At 42.5% G+C, this 20,592-nt stretch overlaps 1 long non-coding RNA gene across 1 annotated transcript in view; it reads left to right on the plus strand.

Moving 5' to 3' along the window:
* The first annotated feature begins 6,061 nt into the window (after window positions 1-6,061).
* LOC138842756 (uncharacterized) overlaps window positions 6,062-20,592 on the plus strand; it is a 34,405-nt gene continuing 19,874 nt past the window's right edge. The window contains exons 1-2 of the long non-coding RNA XR_011377580.1: window positions 6,062-8,004; window positions 8,118-8,190. This is a non-coding gene — a long non-coding RNA (uncharacterized lncRNA). The remainder of the gene's footprint in view (window positions 8,005-8,117; window positions 8,191-20,592) is intronic.

The raw sequence follows: 20,592 nt of genomic DNA on the forward strand, positions 1-20,592 counted from the left end.
AACCAGTACTGTTTTTTGGCCAAGGATTCAATGTCCTTCATAAAACCTCCCACTCTTCTCTGAGTCTGATGTTCTGGTTGGTCCAGCTCTTTACTAACTTCCATGAGAAGAATTAAGATGAGTCAGTTGCACCCAAGTTCTATAGAAGAAGCATCATCGATTAAAATCGCATCAGTATTTTAAAACTTTCATGATGAAAACGGACTTAAGAATTGACCTTCAATTACTTGATCAAAGGTTGAAATGCCTCCTCCACATTTCTTTGTTCTCATTTTTTGTCAGGCCTGATGAATGACCTGTGTTGTATTGCATCCCGTGGGTGGTAACAAACAAAAGGTATTACCGATATAGTGTAATTCAAGATTCCTGATTTTGGTCGCCTCCACATTCTCACACTGAAAACCAAACGCAGTGTTAACCGTCACTCCAGGAATTTCCTAGGACAGCACAGATTTCAGACACAATGTCCTAGTGCCTCAAACCATCTTGACCTGGTACAGCTCAGAAAATATGACCATCATATAATGGAATCCCGTCATGTGCGTACTTAACTTACCTATGAACTTCAGCCTTCACTGAAACTGGGACTTCTCTAACACCTTTAATCCTCACAACCACAGACATTCTGGAGGCTTAATTTAGATTAGTCTAATCCCTGCAGGCGAGCAGATGGTCTTTAGAATTCTCCCTCCACCCCTAGCCAGGAATTTGATGGGAATGTTAGAGGAGAATGATTTCAATACTTAGACACCTGCATAGAAACTTAACCCTTGTTCCGGATTTTAAGTCACGTTGTTCTCAGACTTTAGTTTGCATAAACATTACCGAATAGGATCATATGTATAAAACCTTGTGTTCTGGACTTTATGGACAATTCAAGGGATTTTTCAAGGTTACTTTTAAAATTTATTTTTCAAAATTAAACAACACAGAATCAAAATGTATTTGATGGACAGTCTTGCCCCCATCATAAGAAGGGAATGAAAATGTATAGCAGCAAGGTCCCGGTCAGCCAGGGACAACATGCCCTGGGATGATGCGTGGGGTTTCTTGTAGGGTAGAGCATGGGGTTTGAACGCCAGCTCAGCTCTGCCACCACTAGCTCTATGACCTCAGGCAATTCACTAGAACTCTCTAAGCCTCAGTGTTTTCATCTTAAAATGCCAACCTAAGAGGGTTCTTCGCTGTCTCAAATTCATTCTGAAATAAGGCTTAGTACAAATAAATAATCTAAGGTTCTAAGGTTGTGAGGAGGGTTACATGTGGTCCTGTGTATAAAGGCCTTTGGAAAATAGCACCAGGGAGGAGCAGTTGCCACTATGAAAGCACCGTGAGAATCTGAGACACTCTGGTCATACCACCTGGTCCTATGCAGATGGCCTTTCTACTTCACGGCCATTATCATGGGTCATCCTGAGTTTTTATCAGGTGGACCGCACCAGGCAATGCCAGGGCCTTGGAGGCATCAGTGGGACTGGGGAGGAAACAGAACCACAAAGGAGCCAAGTGTTACATGGGATGTCGTGGCCCTCTTATGTGTGAACAGCATCGCAAGAACCCCAGTGTAATTCACAGGAGCACCACCAGGCAAGTCTATAATGGCAGTGTGTTAAAACCGTGCTAACGCTATGGAAGTGGAAAATATTGGTTTCATTGGATGCTGAGGATGACAAAAAAGGGCGTCCGCAGGGGAGCATTTTATTATTCTCACCTTCCACTGAAGGCATATCCTTGAGGTTTCCTAAACCAATGCTCAGCTGGTGGCACTTCTGGGAACTCGGGCTCCTTTGAAGATGGACATTCAGTAAAACAGTAGAGAGAATTGTAGCTCTTTGGGATCTCATGAGCTGAGGAAGTAATTGTCATCCCTTACATTCTCGGGTAGCAATGGCCAGCTCTTCATATACCAGCTCCTTATCTTGGCAGGGATGCACTCTTTACCTGCTCCCAAACCCAGTTTTCTTTCTTCTTTAAAAATTTTCTTTGACCAAGCTAAATGCTGGGATTGCTTTGTTGTGAAATACTTTGATGTACTGAGTTGGGTAGATTGTTAATAGACAATTATGCCTTTATAATACCTGCTAGATATGTCTGGCTTTCTAAGTCTGCCCTTGTTTACTTACATGATTTTAGCATGTGGTGCTGGTTGCACACCCAGGAAGCGTTCTCCTGCTAAGACAGGCGTGTCATCACAAGATACAGCCTCCCTGTGGCATCTTTAATACCTAACGGGTGCACGATGGAGCATCTGCCTGGGTCTTGGAGGGGCTGCTGAGGATCGACACTCTATGTTTACAAAAACAAAGCCAATCACGAAGCAAATCAGCCAAGCAGGAGTGTTGATGAGATGGAGACATCCACTAAGAAGTGGGTAGATCCTTCCCTAGTCTATGTGAGAAAGAACTTCCCAGACTAGTCTGTTCAACTTAAACTGGAATTTTCTTCTTCCTCGTTGTCTTACCAGTGTGAAGCTAAGAGGGTAGGTGTGATGAAGATGAGTTGGGGTGGGGACTGGACCACGAGAGAAGATGGACTTGGGACAGCTAATATGTGGGAAAGTCTGCTTTTCTGAGAAAGCATACATGTTTCATAAAACAGATCTTAGTGAAAGTCCACTTGAGGTAAACATCTCTAATACTGGCAAGTGGAAGGCCATGTGCTCTGGTCAGCGTCATCTGACAGCTTTGGAAGCCAGCCTATGTGATATCTCCCTCCAGGCAGGCAGTGCTGATCAAACGAGGGTCACATGGGAAACTGGGAGACAGGAGTTCTAGTCCCAGTTCTGCTGTCTTAATTTTGGGAAGGACTTTTTGTTCATTTGCTTGTTTGCTTTAAGCCCTTTGGGCTTCAGTTTCTAAACCAGCAAAAGTGCAAGATTAGATCCATGCTTCTCAACTAAAAAACATTTGAACTTATAAACCGAGAGCGGAGAATTTTCTGTTGACGTGGGACTCTGAATTTGGAGGTGGACTGAGGATAAAATTCCATTCAGGCAAATGGGGCAACATGTAAAAGAAGATCTTTAAGGAATGTCAGTTCTTACCTTCTGTAATTCCATGTAACCAGAGGAATTCCATGTAACACAGGGAATACTCCTATCCTGCAGACGTCTTCCAGAGATCCTGGGGATGAACACCAGGCAGATCTCCAAATAACAGGCTCTTTTGTGCCATCTGGTAAACCTGTGTGGGCCAACAACCAACCCAGCCACAGCAGATCAGTCAGTGCCAGTGCGAGAACCAGCTTTCTGATCTGGGAAGCACGTTTGACCACTGCTCTGCCCTCTCTCTCCTGTTCATCCCGGGTCTATAGCAGTGGGTTGGTCTGGGGTCCTGAGGACCATGTGAATGTGACTGTCTGACGTACATGCATACAACAATAAGTCTTTCTGCTTCCAGCCACAGGGGTCAGCCACAAAATCCTTTCCCTCTGCATTTCTCTCACGCTTCCTGCTGCCTTTTGTTGTATTTTTGTCCTTCAGATCTGTCTTTAGTGTTCATTTTTGTGAGATTTTATTAGCATAAAAACATAACAGAGCTATAGGGAGGGTGGGAGGGAGACGCAAGAGGGAGGGGATAGGGGGATATATGTATACATATAGCTGATTCACTTTGTTATACAGCAGCAACTAACACAACATTGTAAAGCAATTATACTCCAAAAAATGTTTAAAAAAGTCAATATAATTTTTTAAAAAACGTATAACTTCACGGATAATTAAAGAAATGCTAATCAAAATAATAAGATACCCTTTTTTCTAGACTGTCAAATATTAGAAATATATATGTTAGAAATATATATACTGTATATATACAATATATATAAAATATATATATACCCGGTGTTGGTAAGGGTGTGATGAAATAAATGTAATCATACTCAGTTGCTGAAAGTATAAGTGGAAATAATCTTCCTAAAGGCTACAAGTATTAAGGACCTAAAAAGTAGACAGAAACTTCACTTCTAGGAACTAATTGGAATTGGACATAAGTGGAAATGAAATGCAAAGATTTATGTACTAGAACATTCACTATAATATTATTGTTCTCAACAATGAGGGATTGGTTACATAAATTATAGCATATCCATCTGAATTAAAAAAATAGCCATTAAAATTGTTTTTGAAAAATAGTGACATGGAAAAATGTTCATGATACACTATAAAGTGAAAAAAGAAACATGTCTGATTATATATAAAACATAATCATCACTTGGTAAAAATATGTGTTTTATTTATTCACATATTTATATACACCCTAAAAACTCTTAAGACTAGAGGAAATCTATTAAAATCATAATGATGTGTTAAGAAAAACTATCCAAGGCTTGGAAAAAAGAATGACTGTATGTCCTTGCCATGTCATATCAAAACAGTCTAGCAGAGCCGCTCAGTGATTATCTGATTCTCTAGGGGAACACTCCTTTGTTTAAGTTACTATAGTTGTCACCTCTTATCTGAAGGGACTGTATTCCAAGACCCCCAGCGGCGGCCTGAAACTGCAAATAGTACTGAACTCCATACATATTGTTCTTTTCCTCTACATACATACCTATGATAAAGTTCATAAATAAGGCACAGTAAGAGAATATCCAGATTGCCAACATCACTACTCTCGCTCTTTGGGACCATTATGAAGTAAAATAAGGGTTACTTGAGCACAGGCACTAGGATACTGTGGGTAACCGAGATGGCTACTAGGTGAATAACGGGAAGGAAACGCTGAACTAAGGGGTGATTCATGTCCCTGCCGGGACGGAGTGGGACGCCGAGAGATTTCATCATGCTCCTCAGGATGGCGCACAATTTAAAACTTATGAATTGTTTATTTCTGGAATTTTCCATTTAATATTTTTGGAGTGCGATTGACCAGGGGTAACTGAAACCACAGAAAAGTGAAACTGCAGATAAGCAGGATGACTGTCTTTACTATTGATTTAGAGCCTGGACTCTGTGAAGTTACATGACAACAAGTGGATTTTTCCCCCAGTCGCTAATCAAGTTATATCTGCTCTTAAAGATTACGGTTTTATTCTCTGCAAGATAGGAACCATCTTTGTATCTAAACTAGCAGTCTTCCTTCCTTGTTCTCTCAGTGCGTGTACACTCAGTCTCTCAAATTCACTTTCATTCAGTTTTATCATCTAGCTGGTTCCCTCAGTGCTGAGTTAAATAAATCTTTCATGTGTGCTTAGTTTAGATTTGTATGAGAATCAAGTTTTTAATATTTTTGAAATACTTTGACTGTGGCTGTATATTGGAGGTAGGTTTATAAGAGATTTCAGTGTTCTTCCTTACATCCTTCCATATTTGTCAAACATCCATGAAAGGACATGTTTCACTTTTATAAAGAAAGCACAAAATGTATGTGTATACGCGTATACGTACATTCTAAGTTGATTTTTCAGTCCATACTTGACCTGGTCCTATACCCAGTGAAGGGCTTACCTCCCCGATGATTTCCAAACGTGGCTTTGCAACTGACAGGGCAGACTCTGACTCCAGGGGACAAGAAAAGGCGTTATTATGCTCCCAGAAAACTAATCTGTGTTGCTGGATAAGTACAGGTAGGTTGATAAAATCCATTTCCACTGTCAGCTGAGCTGGACGGGGAGCAAACTTCTTTAGTGGGAGCTGAGGACAAGTGCCTGAGTAAGGACACGCCCCCTCCCGCCCTCTTCATCAATGGAAACGAGTCAGAGTCCTGAATGAGGGACAGGAAGCACAGGAAGGTCTGAAATGTGAGACCCAGGGGAAGGCAGAGAGGACCACAGGAGGAAAGGGGGCCAAGCATGAGAAAGAGCGGGAGGCAGCAGACTGGAGGGGGAGCCTGCGGAGACCCCAGTGCCCCCTTGTAGGCTGGGAAGGGAGCTGGTTCAGGCTAGTCTTTTGCACCCACACTCTGAATTTATCTTTCATCTTCCCCTCCCGACTTCACCTCGTTTCCAACCCCATAGCCATGCAGCTGACATGACTGTGGTCGCTGGTGTTTGCTTAGAAATGCACATGAGAATTTCTGGCAGTTTCTTACTTTTGTTGCTCTCCTTTGCCTAATTTATTGACTATTGGAAACAATTCTTAGTGAAAAATCCAGATTCTAGTGCTTTAAATGCTGTCTTCCTGCAGAGACAGCTGCCTCACTCAATAATAACCTAGGAACAGAGGTGCTGTCATCCACTGGGCTCTGTGGTACGTATTCTGGCCTGGAGACACCACCTAGACAGCGACCACCTGATTTCTCATTGTCACTAAGGCCAGGACTGATAACACATCTGTTTTCTTGGTTCTGTCACGTCAGAAACCATATCAGAGAAAAAGCCACATCCCTAAAATTAGAACATAAATTACACCGAGGCAGGCGAGAAGGTCTTTGCTGCCCCCTGTTGGTGGGATCCTACTAACCCCTAACATTTTATTTCAAACATTTAAGCAATATGCTACTTGGTTTCCGTATTTTTACTCTTTGAGAGTTCTGGTCCTGGTTTTGCCACCTATTCGCTGTGAGACCTTGTTGAAATAATTAAATTTCTTTGGACCTCAACCCTCCTCACCTATACCACAAGCTTATTAGTCTCTTTCAATGATAGGATTTGTGGTGCTAAGGATCCTAGGTTTTTAGAACTTTTACAGAAGATGGATAAGAAACTAGTGCAATGACCTAAAGCCCTCTAATGATGCAGATCAACATCTAATCTGTTATTACTGTTTGCACCTAGGCATGTGTAAAATATTTGCTGCAAACTCTATTTTTATTATGTTGAATCCAATTCAAGATAAAAATAACTGAAACAGATGAAAGTGGACATCATAAACTTCATAATCTTATACCTTTCTAAAGACAGAAATGAAAACAGAAACTAGGACTTGATCTGGTTTAAGGCTTGCATGTGTTTCTCCAGAAAGAAAATGATCGTTTAAAGGAATTTACTGCGTTCCTTCTTGTTGGGGAGTGGGGGAAGAAGCATTAATTTTAGGCACCATATACTACTGAAACAACCTTATACTTTATTAATCCAGTAGTATTCTTATTATAAAAAGGCATTCTAAAGTTAAAATGAAATTGAAAATAGCCACACATAGTATCGTGACTCTCCCATGATATGGTTATATCCAGATGTATCTAGGGACCCTGCCCTGGAGAAAAAGCTTTCCACCTGTGCTAACAGAGCAAGACTCCTCCAGCTTACGGGAAGCACTCTGCCGAGGCTACAAGGGGGCAATTTATTGGGCAGAAGGGTCTGAGTCAGTGAGTAAATGTGACAGTGGCAGACAGATGGTATACTGTGGGAGAGAGCATGTGGGAGAGTTTGAAGAGCTGAAATATCTTGAGAGGGTCAGTGGTAAACACAGGTATGTTACTCACAAGAACAGTGACATCAACAAATAAAATCCAAATGACAGCGATAACATCAATCAATGAAAGACAGCCATAGAGGCATGTGATTATTTTCAATCCAAATCCTGAACTGTAGACGTGCAACTAAATATTACTCCCCTGGAAGCAGTCTCCTTGGGAGAGACCACACGCTATCTCAAGAGTGCTGTCCTCCTCAAGACATTTGGGGAGCCCTCTGGGAGGGATGTTCTTTCAAAGCCTGTGGCCTCTGTGGCAATAAATGTTTATCCTTTGAAGGGGGTTTGCTTCATGGTAGGAGGTAAAAGACATTCAAAAGCCAGCGTGATGGATAAGGCAGAGGGTCAGATTGGCTAAAACATTTTTTGGTCCAAAGTCAAGTAAAGGGCTTTCCTGGTGGTGCAGTGGTGAAGAGTCTGCCTGACAATGCAGGGGACACAGGTTTGAGCCCTGCTCCAGGAAGATCCCACATGCCGTGGAGCAATTAAGCCCGTGCACCACAACTAATGAAGCCCGCGTGCCTACAGCCTGTGCTCCACAACGAGAGAAGCCACCGCAATGAGAAGCCTGTGCACTGCGGCGAGGAGTGGGCCCCGCTCACTGCAGCTGGAGAGGGCCCGTGCGCAGCGGCGAAGACCCAACGCAGCCAAAGGTAAATAAATAAATTTTAAAAAACGAAAAAAAGTTATTTAAAAAAAAAAGTAAAAAGAGACCTATTTTTCTCGTGTAGTTTGTAAACCAAAATGTGTTCTGTTTTGTCTTCAGTTTCACCACAGAGGGGCACTTCCCCAGGCCGGTCCTGTGGGAACTTCCGTTTCCAATTAATTTACCTGACAAGGTCAGTATAAATCTAGGTATTTTATAGTCAATAGGCTCTTGACACCATGAAAGATGTCTTGTGATCCTCATGAATCCTCTTCTGGGGATTCCACTATAGTTAAAATTGTTCCCGGTGAAGCACTATTGAACCCTTCCCATGGCTGCAGTACAGATGCAGGCAGCCCAGAGCTGACAAGGAATGAGGGCGTCAGGTGTGAGTGAGGGCAGAGTAACGATGGCCCGTGGGCAACACACAGTCACAACCTTCCTTCTGGGGAAGCTGCCCCCCAGGGAAGGCCATGGATGAGGATTCCATCTTTGAAGAATTCACTTTGAACACTGGACTGCAGATAGACTGAGATTACCATCAGTGGTTAAAGGCCCTCACAGAGAGAGACAGCCGTTCTAACTCAAGCAGCTAGAATGTGAACAGAACAGGATCCCGAGGAAGCCAACAGAAACACAAAGCCCCAGCATTCAAAGAGGGGTGTTTAGACTGGGCTGCAGGCACAACCCAACAATTCTTTCATACAGAGACACTGAGGGCTAACAAGGATAACTCTGTGGTATGTTATTTATATGTAGATTATAGTTTATAGTTAATAATTTATAGCTATATATGACATATTATAGTTGCTATAATATAGAATTACCCTAAAAGGTTGAATAAATTGTGTCATTCTCATTCACATTGATTACCAGTTCAGTTGCTCTCAACGAATCCATTAGTTGTCTTTTTAAATCTCCTTTGGGGGCTGTTAACATAGACTTTCTGGATGGGATAGACCCTCAACAGACAATGGCAGACAGGGCCTGGGTGGGGGGACCAGGAAGGCAGCACCCACCTCCCTTAGAACCTGGTCATTCAAGTGGCTTATGCCACGAAGATCTGAAATTAAGTAGTCCGTCTGATTTGGCCTTGTGGAAGCACAGATGGATGTAGCAGGAAACGGCAGCAATACTGAGTGACACAACCTTTCCTCACTAAGGTACCCACACCCGGAGGTGGGCCAAGAGAACACAGAGCCATGATCTGCTGTGAAGCCCAGGTTCTCAAGTGACTCACCGCTGTGTTTTCGCCTCTGGGAGCTGTGTGGCGGCCTCTCCCAGGCTGTCCTGCCCAAAAGCGAGATATCATCATTCAGATTCTGTAAGCCTGGAAAAGAAGGCGAGTAGGGAAAGAAGGCTCCAGTGGACATATGGTGACAACTTTTTCGTTCGTAAATGTCGCATTTTTCTGATTATTAAAGTAACATATACTCATTGTGGACCATCTTGTAAATACAGAAAGTAAGAAAAAGAGAGTCAAAATAGCTTAGAACCCCTGAAAAAATATGGACGGAAACCATTAGAACCCTTTCTTGCTCCACAAAGTCGGCGCTCCCTCCCGGGTGATGGGTCCATCTCCAGCCTCTCCCCTCGTGGTCCAGCAGCAGCACGTTTTCCATCTCCAGCCCCTGGCATGCGCTGCGCTCATCCTCTTTACCTGGTTATCCCCACTTACCCTTTGATCTCAGCTAGGAGAAGCCTTCTCTAACTCCCCTATAAAATTGGTCCTCCTGTTATCTCTTCCCCTAACACCATGCACCTCTCCTTTGGAGCACTTGTCCAGTTGAAATTTTAGTTTGTGTGATTATTTGTTTGACATCTATCTTCATGCTTAAACTGTAGGTTTTGTGAGGGTGGCGTCCATGCCTTTTTTTTTTTAAAGACCATTGTATCCCAGTGCCTAGCACAATGCTTGCTTGCTTCCTTGTCTAACTTGACCAAACCCTCCCCATCTTTAAGGTTAAGCCTGAATTCCACACCCTTTCCCTGTGCCTTCAGTAATTCTCTCTTTCTCTCATTTCCTACTAATTTGTATCCAGTTCTACATGACTGGCACGGAATCGTTCTCTAAATGGGTCACATTCCTAGGTGACGCTTTCAGCAAGTGCTAACCTGACTTCCTGCTTCCCTCTCTTCCTCCACCCATTAACAAATATTCCTGTGCACCTACTGTGTGCCTGGCACTGTTCTAGGGCCGAGAGCAGACAAGTTCTTCTCTAACAGGAAGCCAGCATTTTAGCAGGGGAAGACAGCCATCACCAGATCAATGAATAAATAAGGACGGTAATTTCAGATATGATTTAGTGCTGTGAAGAACCAAAGCCAGGTAGTAGGGTAGGTGTGAGAACAGGGGCTTGTAAACACTTCCTGGTGATTCCAGCAATGGTGGTTATAAAGCGTCACCATGCAGGAGTGAGGTTTAGGGGGAAAAATCTCAACTAACGAATCTCTACCTTGTAAATTACTCTCCTCCACCTTTCCATTCCATCCCATATTATAGTCGTGATTTTTAAAAAGGAAAATATTTTTTTCACTTCATAATTGCTTGTTTATAAGAATTTTCTGGCATCACAGGCACTGCACAAATTCTGTTTCATACAATAATTCACTCAGCAGAGGGAGCTCATGCTTTAATTTTGGGAAGTTGGACAGAAAGCAAGATTCTTTAAAAAGAACCTGAAATAAATGCTGCAACTCTCATTTTAAATAAGGTTTTCTTTGAGTACTTCTTGGAGCTAAGACCATTTGACTAATACATAAATAGATGTGACTGATGAATTCATTTTGGGGAAGAATTTTCTTTAATAAGGTTCTGTTTTACATATCAAATAGGCTAATTTAGAACAGGTATCCCAGCTCAGGAGTCTAAGGATTCATCTAGAAAGAAGACAGCTGTCCACTTGTCCACCTTTCTGTTAAATTGCACTCTGAACTCAGAACATGAACTTATTTGACTCATTCTAACATGACTGTGATTTGACACTGAATGTGTGCATGTTGAGGTCCCTGCCTTTGAAATTATAAAACAGATATTTATTTAGACTTCAAAGAATGTTTACTACAACATGAGCCAAGGTCAAAGGCAGAGTGAAGATTGAGAGAATGAGTTAATCTCTTAAAGAGCCAGAACCATGAAGTTGACTCAGCAGTTCTGAAACCACAGGTGAAATCAGCAGCAGTAACAGCTGGGGTTTTGTGTGTGTAAACTACAATTTTCAGTTTCCCAGAGGACTACAATAATGACAGAAAAGGTGTATTAGGTAGACTTTCTCTTACTGTACATATCTGATTAGTAATTCTGCATTCTAATTCTCATTTCTACAAGATAGAAAGCAACATTTAAAAACACACTGTCTTCTTATTAGCAAAGTCAAACATTTATTAATAGAAAATTGAGGAAAAAAACGTTAAGAAGAGCATAAAAAACACAAGATATTTATTTTAGATTAGCACTTGCAACTTTATATCTAGCTTTAAAATTAATGTATGCAGTGTGGGGTTTTTTTGCTCTGTTTTTAAAATTGACGTATAGTTGATTTACAATGTTGTATTAATTTCTGCTGTATAGCAAAGGGATTCAGTTGTACATATATATATATATATACATTATTTTTTATATATTCTTTTCCATTATGGTTTATCATAGGATACTGAATATAGTTCTCTGTGCTATACAGTAGGACCTAGTTGTTTATCCATTCCATATATAATAGCTTACGTCTGCTAACCCCAACTCCCCACTCCATCCCTCCCCCAACCCCCTCCCCCTCGGCAACCACAAGTCTGTTCTCTATGTCGGTGAGTCTATTTCTGTTTCATATGTATGCAGTGTTTAAAATGGTTATTTATTTTTGTCTTTTCCTCACTTAAAAATCCCCAAATTCTCCTTCATTAAAATTTAAAAATCGCCTTAACTGGGCTAATCCAAAAACAGTACAATTTTGAAAGCATCCCTTAGATTGTAGAGGAAGATTCCACTGATGAAAAAGAAAATATTGGGAATTCCTTGGCGGTCCAGTGGTTAGGACTCCATGCTTTCACGGCCTAGGGCCTGGGTTCAATCTAAGATCCTGCAAGCCGAGTGGTACAGCCAAATAGTATCACACTTATCGCTCTTTTTCTACGTCTATCTTTCCCACAATACGATGAGTTCCTAGGGAAGAAATCATGTCTTTTTCATTATTTAGCAGCATATAGCCCAGTGCCTGGCACATGGTAAGTGCTTAATAACTATACAATTAGTAGACAAATGAGTGTTTTGGGATTGCATTGGGTCTTTGTTGCTGCGTGTGGGCTTTAGTTGCGGCGAGCGGGGGCTACTCTTCATTGTGGTGCGCGGGCTTCTCATTGCGGTGGCTTCTCTCGTTGCGGAGCATGGGCTTGAGGCGCAGGGTTCAGTAGTTGTGGCTCGCGGGCTCTAGAGCGCAGGCTCAGTAGTTGTGGTGCACGGGCTTAGTTGCTCCGCGGCATGTGGGATGTTCCCAGACCAGGGTTCGAACCCGTGTCCCCTGCGTTGGCAGGCGGCTTCTTAACCACTGCACCACCAGGGAAGTCCCCCAAATGAGTGTTTTAAAATGATTTTATTTTACCTGTACTTTTCACAGAGTAATATTGGTCTATGGGATTGAGTACAAAAAAATAAAAAGAAAGAATTGAGTTCTAAATAGTTAAAAAAAAAAAGCCTCTCCTTGTTGGATACCTTCGGGACAGGCTGCTTGGAGAAGGGAAAGCTGAAGGAGTGAGTGCCTGGTGACTATTTTGACCTGTGAAAACACCACGGGCTGTTTAACAGGGAATGTGGTCGCTGTTGCCGTCTGCTGCTGGAGGGGAGAAACTCACTAAGCCTGCTTGAACAATGGAGGTAGCTAGGGCAGCTAGAGGAGTTTCTGGGTGAATCAGCAAATATTTGTTGAGCCACAGCTCTGTGTAGAAAACTGAGTCTGAAGAGAAAATGTACAAGAATGGGCATCAACAGAAAATCTACAGACAACAAATGCTGAAGAGGGTGTGGAGAAAAGGGAACCCTCTTGCACTGTTGGTGGGAATGTAAATTGATACAGCCACTATGGAGAACAGTATGGAGGTTCCTTAAAAAACTAAAACTAGAACTACCATACGACCCAGCAATCCCACTACTGGGCATATACCCTGAGAAAACCATAATTCAAAAAGAGTCATGTACCACAATGTTCATTGCAGCTCTATTTACAATAGCCAGGACATGGAAGCAACCTAAGTGTCCATCGACAGATGAACCGATAAAGAAGATGTGACACATATATACAATGGAATATTACTCAGCCATAAAAAGAAATGAAATTGGGTCATTTGTAGAGACATGGATGGATCTAGACACTGTCATACAGAGTGAAGTAAGTCAGAAGGAGAAAAACAAATATTGTATATTAACGCATATATGTGGAACCTAGAAAAATGGTACAGGTGAACCGGTTTGCAGGGCAGAAATAGAGACACAGATGTAGAGAACACACATATGGACACCAAGGGGGGAAAGCGGTGGGGGTGGGGGTGGGATGAATTGGGAGATTGGGATAGACATGTATTCCCTGATATGTATGAAATAGATAACTAATAAGAACCTGCTATATAAAAAAATAAATAAAATTAAAAATTTTTAAAAGTCAGTTTAAAAAAAAAAGAGAGACAATGTACAATCTTTACCAGGATTTTCTGAAGTTTCGAAAGATCAGATGTGGTTGAGCATCACACTGGAAAGTATGATTTCTTCCAGCCTCATGATCCTGTGATTTGGTTAGTGGCAAGTAGCCTTAGCTTTCTTCAGCAGAACCATCTGTAACGTAAGGGTCTCGTTATAATAAATGAGAAAACACCTTTTGTCTTAGTCACTATAAATAATTCCAGCATCCTTGCAAGAGAGATAATAATTGGATGGAACATTTCCTTAAACTTTGTATCAGGCCCTTACAGGTAGGAGAATTATCATTAGTGGGAAAGAAGCCAGCTAGATTTCATGTTGCAAATAACACTGTGACCTAGAAGCAATTATCATAGGCCTAATAAGCAAAGTGAAATAAAACTGTGACAGATGAGGCTTGTTTTCGACCACATTCTAGAGTTGGACTGAGGTGGAATTGCTCTTTAGAAGCCAGAGATTTTAATTATATAACAAGCTGGCTATTAGTTGGGCAAAAGAGTGAGTTTGAATCACCAGGTATGTATTTTGATTTGTGAGCAGATGCTGTGACACATCTTCTTCCATTAATTTTGATTTTCAATCAAAGTAGGAACTGTGGTGTCATTGCTGTCACCATCACAAGTGTTCCCCACAAGGGGAGCTTTAGGGTCCTTCATTTTCAGTCCCAGAGGTCATTTATGGTTCCTAGGGTGATCCAGGGGGTCCTCTCCCCATAGAAAGCCAGACATTTCTTTTTGGGCTCTTTTGCCAATCTCAGCAACAGATAAATTCAGACTTAATGCTGGTGTCAATGACAAACACACGGCCTTCATTAGAGCTTATAAACTGAACAAGATTTAATGGAACCCACCATGGATAACAAAACAAAGACAGATACTCATAGAACAGTAGCCTAATCACTTCACAATGAAATTCACTGCTTTGCATATTTATTTTTCCATCTCTTCTAGTTTAAAAAAAAAAAACTAAGTGGATTTTAATTAAATCTTATCTTATAAACAAACAAGAATCTTATGTGCCAGGGATGAGATCTCTAATGTCAACTTCTCAACCGAAGAAATAATTGCTGGCTAAGTTACAAATGATAACAGAACATCAACAGAGAATTAACTGTATGTGTGCTGGGAATGTGTGCTATTTATCATCAGGCAGGCTTGCAAAGTGCCAGAACACTGAGTCCATCAGGAAATGGGAGACCCAGGTTCTAAGCCCTGACTGACCACTAGGGAGCCAGGTGAATTTAGGAAAATCTCAGTGAGTCTCTAGGCTTGATTTTATCTGCAAATTAGGGATTTGACTAGAAGCTACTTTGGTTCTCAGAGGCCATACTTCTGTGAGGTAAGGCTGGCTGTGTGTTGAAACATGGTAAAAGAACAGAATGTCAGACTTTTTAAAGCCAATAAGGACCTTCCTTTCACCGACCATCATTGTTTCCCAAGCAAGATTGAGGGGTTTTACAGCTACAGCGGAAAGTTGGACTTTTCTCAGTTAGCAGAAGTAAAGAGCAGAATTTTGTTAAAGTTTTCCTCCCATTTCGTTTCTCTAAAGCCAACAGCACTGCAAGTGAGAGTTGACAATAAGATGGAAAGAACAAGTAAATATTTATGAGGGTAATTTGCAAAGAGTAGATCATGCTTAATTGGGTGACCTTTTCTTTTCCTTTTTCTTCTTTTTAATGGACTTCTGTGCTTCCTGTTTTGACCTGGTACAGGGACCATATAATAAGTCATCTTTTCTAAGTCTGAAATAGTTCCTATTCCACTCAGCCTAACTAAATTTGCCACTATTTTATGATGTTCAGCAAAGAATATGGTGTTCAAGGAAAAGCCCTGGACTTCTGCTTGCTCCTGCACATGAGTGAATCTGAGAACCACTGGTCTAGTTTTATAGACGGGAATAACAATGAGGCTCAAAGAGGGGATGTGACCTAGTCAAGGAGACACCGATGGTTAATGTGAGCAGAACCATGAGCCCAAGGGCACCAGGCTCCCTGCCTGGAGTTCTCTAAAGTTGAAATGGTTCCATACATCTGGAAAAAACATGGTTTAAACAACTTTCGCTAGTTAAAAAAAATAAGGAAACCATTTCTCAAGGGAATTGAATTAATTTATTTGAAATTAAATTTGATGATACCTTTATAAAAATATTTTATGCAAAACTGTTTTGCTCTTTGTGGGAGCCATCAAAAGGGCAGATCTTTGGGTGGAGTTCTGTGTTTCCATAAATCATTTCACACTGAATAATTTCAACACTGAACAAAAATCATGGTGGAAGTTGCTTAACTGACTAAAGTGATGGAAATTGAACAGTAAAGGCAGATTGGCTAAAAGAGAATTTCTTTTCATAAGAATTCTGTAAATCTTGTCTTAAGTTATGTGTTTTGTCGGAAAGAATGACAGAGAGATGGAAGTTTCTGGGAACTGATTAAAAGCTCCAGTTAATGAAACAATCTGTATGCTTGTCTCACCAGGTTGGGCCAGTGGTTCTCAGAGGATAGTCCATGGATTCCTTTCAGGGGTTCCAAGGTCAAAACTATTTTATAGTAATATTTACCCTCTTCCTTCTCATTCTCTCACGAGTTACACTGGAGCTTTCCAAAGGTTGCATCATGTGTGGTACAGCAACAGGCTGAATGTAGAAGCAGATATGCAAATCCAGCTGTCTTTTAAGCCAGTATTAAAGAGCTTTGCAAAAATTGTAAAACAATGCCACTCTTCTCACTGATTTCTCTTTGGAAAGATAGAGTTATTCTTCATGAACCATATGTTATTCATGCTAATGTGCAATGTGTTCACCCATGGTATTTTCTTTTTTTAAAAATTTTTATTGGAGTACAGTTGCTTTACAATTTGTGTTAGTTTCTACTGTACAGCAAAGTGAATAAGCTATATGTATACATATATCCCCTCTTTTTTTGGATTTCCTTCCCATTTAGGTCACCACAGAGCATTGAGTAGAGTTCCCTGTGCTATACAGTAGGTTCTCATTAGTTATCTATCTTATACATAGTATCAATAGTGTATCTGTGTTGGACTTCCCTGGTGGCGCAGTGGTTAAGAATCCACATGCCAATGCAGGGGACATGGGTTTGAGCCCTGGTCCGGGAAGATCCCACATGCCTGTGCGCCACAACTACTGAGCCGGCACTCTACAGCCCAAGAGCTACAACTACTGAGCCTGCATGCCTAGAGCCCGTGCTCCTCACCAACAGAAGCCACTGCAATAAGAAGCCCGTGCACCACAACGAAGAGTAGCCCTTGCTCGCTGCAACTAGAGAAAGCCCGCGCGCAGCAACAAAGACCCAACACAGCCAAAAATAAATAAATTTATTTTTTAAAAAAATAAAAGGGCTTCCCTGGTGACGGGGTGGTTGAGAGTCTGCCTGCCGATGCAGGGGACACAGGTTCGTGCCCCGGTCTGGGAAGATCCCACATGCCGCGGAGCGGCTGGGCCCGTGAGCCACGGCCGCTGAGCCTGCGCGTCCGGAGCCTGTGCTCCGCGACGGGAGAGGCCACAGCAGTGAGAGGCCCGTGTACCGCAAAAAACAAACAAAAAACAACAAGACAAAAAATTCCCAGTTTTAATTTCACATACTTCAAATGTTAATAGATATAACCCACATAAACAAAGGCTCTTTAGGGCCCTCAGTCATTTTTTAAGGGCATAGGCAGTCTTGAGACCAAAAAATTGAGATGCCCTGCAGGGCAATGGTGACACAGCAGTGAATGCCACATTCTCCTCACAGGGGGCTTGTGCTCACAACCTAGTGAGTACATAGGTGATGTCAATCTGGCAGAAGATACCCTACAGGATAAGCACAGAGCTCTAGGGAGCACAGGGGGATTCCTCCCCAGACTTGAGAAGACTGTTAGTGAAAGGTTTCTGAAAGAAATAGAGAAGGCGTTCCTCAGTCTGTGCTTTCGACCCACCCCTTCCATCTCTGAAGTTTTCAGCTTCTCCCTTTTACTTGTATTCTTCCCATCAATCTTCAAGCTTCTTCCACTAATAAATAATACAAAACTCAAACTCTTCAATCCCAATTCTCCACCAAACCCTATTGATTTTGCCTCTTAACCCTCTCTCCTGTCTGCCCTCTCTCTCCACCTCCACCACCGGCACCCTAATCCTAGACACCATTGTCCCTCTCCTGGGCTGTGTGATACCCACCTGTCACCCTGCATTCACTTGTGACCCCTTCCAATATTTACCCCATACAACAGCCAGAGTAATCTTTCCAAACGGTAAATATCCTTTATTGAAATCCTTTCATGACTCTCCATTACCTGCGCAAAATATTTATATTCTTTAGATCTGCACTAAAGGCCCATCAGGATCTGCCCTTCTCTGCCCTTTCCAGTCCCACACTTTGGGGTAGGGGTGGGGGTTACAGTGAGCCCTCCAACAGGCGATGCCCTCATCATTTGGGATTGTTGGTTTTTCCTGAAAGCTCTGAGTTCCGCAAAGCCACTAGCCAATACACGTGATTTTTACTTTACCTAGAATTCCCTCTCCGTGTCCCATTCATTTCCCCTTCCTACTTCTTGATAACTTCTATTGATAATTCAAGTCTCAGCTCAAGCTTGGCGCTTTGGCAAAGTCTCTCTGGATGTCCACCCTCTCCCATCTCTTGCTCTCTGCTCCACTCCCAGCCCCGGTTCCTAGGTCTCCATACAGCCCTCTTGGCCTTCTATCATTAATTGTTATGGGCACATCTGTCTGACTCTTCCATCCGACTGAGCTCCTGAGAGACAGGCAGTGTATCATTTCTGTATCCCAAGGGCCTAGCAAAGTGCCGATGTATGGGATGCTCCCCATAGAAGTTTGTGCAACAATTACAAATGAGTCCAAGAGATGCCTGGAGGAACAGGTTTTTAAAAAGAAAAGAAAATGCTTTAAACCTGTGCCAGGCTGTCAGGTAAGTGATACAGGGAGCTGGTAACTGCCCTCACCTGCTTACAGTTTGTACCCTGGGTTTTCTCTGGATTTTAATAAAGATGCCTGTGTGCCAAAACAGACTCTGACTGTTCTGCTTTGGACACAGAAGGAGATGAGTTCTACTAGATGAAAGGTCATGGACAAGGTGGGTCCACCCAGGGGCAGGGCAGGGAGGGGAATGCCTTCCACAGTTTCCTGAAGGTGACGGTAGTGCAAAGGTACCCATGGGACAATTTGATATTAAGTCTGTTAACATTTTGAGTAAGTAAAATTTCCTATGATAGGTAGTAAATCCTTGTTCATTTTGGCTTTATTTTTAGTGGGGCAAAGAAACAAGTTCTAAGGAAGAGAGTGTTTTTCTTTGAAGATGTTTTACATTTTCCTTTTGACATTCATGTTAAGATATCTGAGTTAAAGATGCTGGAAAGTATCACCTGGGAATGAGCTGATGGACTGTTTATTCCCTTAGAGTTGACATAAAAAGAGAAATAAATCAGGAGAAAAGAACATACCATTAGTTCAGGTGGAAATATAAGTTCCTGGGTTGAGTCCAAGGGCTGCAGGTCTTCTTTTTTACACAATTTGGTACAAACTTTAAGAAGAAAAATTAGTGTTTTAATCTTTTGATTAAAAAAAAAAGTCAAAGTTTGATAAGCACCACGGTCATTAACAGCCAAGTACTGAGCCTCTCCTGTTTGAAAGGCCCTGGACTGGGCTCGGGATACATGGCAGTGAGGGACAGACCAGTCCCTCAGTTTTACTCTGACGAGAGGAGCATCTGTCAAGCAGTTGTCCTGTGCCAAGCACAGGGCCTGGCTGGAGCAAGATGAACTACAGTTAGGGCCAACAGAAGCCACGCATCAGAAGAGGGGTCCAGAGGCAGGTGCCCCGGAGGTCAGGGAACAGTGGTTGCAGAGGCTTCCTGGAAGAGGGGCGAGGGGGGAATGGAGCCAGCACAGACCCAGATTGGGAGGCTGTCCACAAGGTGTTAGGAAGAAACCAAGTCGGTGGCTTTGACCACAGGGAAGTGATTAGAAGGAGGCGGTGTGAGGGGTCAGAGCAGACAGACTGTGGAGCGTCTTCAAAGGCGGGCTTCAGTTTTGAGACAGCATTTGGGGCCAGTGGGAGCCACTCAGCATCTCTGAACTGATAGTTCTGGAAGGTTTCTTGAGCTACAGTATGCAGTGGTTCCTGATTCCAGACCTGCAGACTGGTTGCGTTTGTCACCTGGGGAGTTTTGTAAAAATTCTGAGCTACTCCCAGGCTACTCCGCACGAGGTTCCAATCCAGTAAAACTGAGGGAAATCCTAGGCCAGCACATTTTTTAAAAGCTTCGAAAGGAATTCTGGGAAATGTGAGGACCCTGCTGTGAGTTGCGTTGTGTGGGAGGTGTGGGAAGGAAGGTAACCAGGTGCAGAAGTTGTGTAATGATCTCAGTGTAAATGAAGATGGTCTGGATTAGGGCAGCGTGTGTGCGGAGGAAAAGCGACAGATGAGCTTGAGGACTAGTGCATGTTAAAATCATCAGGCCTTGGTTCTGGGTGAGAAAAAGCACACAATGATGGTATCATTTACCATAAGCATGGAAGGCAGGAGAGGGGCTGGTTCAGCAGAGTAAGAGTGGAGGTTATAGTGAGCTCAGGATTAGGTATGGGAGGGAAGGGTCCAGAGAGAGCAGCAGTAGGAGAGGATTCAGGAAGCATTTATGGAGATGTTACCTGGAGTCTCAGGAAGGAAGAGACGTTAGAAAAATGTATGACAATAACTCAGCTAGAAAGGGGACAAGGAAGGGATGCCAGGGTGGGGAAAAAAAGAAAAAGGAAAGGGGACAAGGAGGGTGAGTGCATAAGGATAGAGGGGATGAGAACTGGCTGCACCTATGGGAAAGGCTGTCTCATAAATGAGGCACGGATTTGCCCAACATATCCCATATGTGGACATTACAGGAAAGCGGGTCTCAGACAAAATTAGAAATGGCTT

This window comes from Globicephala melas, chromosome 7, assembly GCF_963455315.2.
Source record: "Globicephala melas chromosome 7, mGloMel1.2, whole genome shotgun sequence".
Classification (NCBI taxonomy): domain Eukaryota; kingdom Metazoa; phylum Chordata; class Mammalia; order Artiodactyla; family Delphinidae; genus Globicephala; species Globicephala melas.